We start from the raw sequence: 2119 nt of genomic DNA, 5'->3' as shown, positions 1-2119 counted from the left end.
CAACCCCCAAATAGTCTTCTCACATAGACAGAAGAAATCGCCTTTGGAACCATGATATGAGATAGCTTTTTGGGATCCTCAGAGGTTTAAGCGTAAGTAGAAAGGTCTCATCTTCCAGGAGTTATCTGCTAACGCTAGGAAGTACTAAGGGGTGAGGAAAGAGAGTTGTGCACAACCTGTTAAGTTTTTTGCCAATGCAATATTGATTTAAGGTCTTATTTTATTTTGGGCATTTTTATAAACTTCAGTTCTGCCTAAGTCCAAGACACTAGCTTTTCAAACTATTCCTAAAAGATGTTAAATATTAGTCTTTACAAAATGAGGACGTTATAAGAAAAGATTCTGTGCACTATTCCATCCCTTCTCCAGGTTTAGAGACACAATTTGGGTGTCTCTTTTGCTTTTATAATATAAAGTTATCCCAAAAAACTTGAAACAGGATTTCAATTTTAGTGTTAATACTAAATGCTATTTTAGTGTTAATACTTGAATGACTTGGCTCTAAAGACATTTTTGAGAAAGATGATAAAAAAGGAACACAAAATGCAAATCAAACTATAACTAAATAGCGTGACTTACCTTGGAATTCTAGCTTTATTCATGTAAGTTTGTGTCTTCCAAAGAGGCAGGCTGAAAATAAGTCAGCCCAAATCTATGTAAATAGACTTAAAATTTGGAGAGTTAGAGTTGTGGTATTAAAGGCATTAATTCCAGCTTTGATAATTACTTTGAAATTTGGACACATAGTTCTTGCTCAGTAATTTTTCATGTGCTTTTCCCCCTTGGTCTTCCTGGGGGAAAATGGTTACTACAGCTTAGAACACTCCTCTGAAGAAATATCCACACTGGCAAAAGTATCAACTTTTTGCTTTTGCAGTGGGTGGTCTGGTAAAAAAATTCCCCAGTGGCTGAAAATCTGGAGCCTGCCTAGGCCTCCCATAAAAATTTAAATGTTTTTATATGTAATTTAAGATGTGAACCATTAGAATTAACAATAGGTAATTGCATTTTTCCCATTCAAATTTTTTAAGGATTCCAAGCATATTTTGTAGAGTTAAGACTATGCCATAAGTCTTCATCAAAAGTAAATTTCTTCTTATTCATTTTTTTTAATGTAATATCTTTACTCTTTGATCTCTCCTTTTTATCCTCTTCTATATTCTTCCATGCTTTTTTTTTTTTTTTTTTGGCCAGGGCTGGGTTTGAACCCGCCACCTCCGGCATATGGGACCGGCACCCTACTCCTTGAGCCACAGGCACTGCCCACAAGCTTTTTTTAATTGTTAAATATACATGTGTATTTAAAATATAATTCATAATGTTTTATAAATGATTCATTTATTTAACAAAAAGTTATTGGCCACTATTGCAATGCTCTTTGCTGGCACAATAAAGGATGAGAAGCTAACAATTATTTAAGAAGTGATTTATACTCATTACCTCATTTGATTATGACAACAAATCAGTGAAATAGGTACTGCTATTCCCATTTTACTGATAAGAACCTGAGGTACCAGGAGATAAATTAATTTTCCCAAAACCATCCAGCTAGGAACTGGTAAAATTGAATTTAAATCCGGAATTGCTTGACCTCCAGAAGTTTTTTTCTTAACCACACTACACTGCACTCCTACCCACCACTCCCAAACCAATGAATACTTACCCAATTCATTTCATGATTCTAATGGAATGAATCATGGTTCTCATGAAGAACCATTTCTAAGTAAAGCAGATATACTAACTACTACACATGGAATGCTACAACCTATGCTCTCTGGAAGCTTAAAATACACAAGAAGAACAAAAGAATGTAGGCAAATAACCGAAACCTAAGTTAGAATTCATTGAATACCTTGAACACGAGGTACTCCAGACCCTTAGAAAAGGGTGAGACTACTTCTGGCTGAGAGGATCAGGACATCATTCTTGAGATTCCTTTTGATTGTGGCTTTGAAAGATGGGTAGACCTTTTAATAAAGGCTGAAGAGGATTTCCAGCAGAGAAAAAGGTATAATGAAGACTTGATGGTAGATGTGGGATGAGTTTGGTGAACCAAGAATAATCCACTGTGAAGGAGTAGTGAAAGATAAGTCTGGAACGCTAAACTGTGGCTACAATA

The sequence above is a fragment of the Nycticebus coucang genome, chromosome 1 (genome assembly GCF_027406575.1).
Source record: "Nycticebus coucang isolate mNycCou1 chromosome 1, mNycCou1.pri, whole genome shotgun sequence".
Lineage (NCBI taxonomy): Eukaryota > Metazoa > Chordata > Mammalia > Primates > Lorisidae > Nycticebus > Nycticebus coucang.
This window is presented reverse-complemented; position numbering follows the sequence as displayed.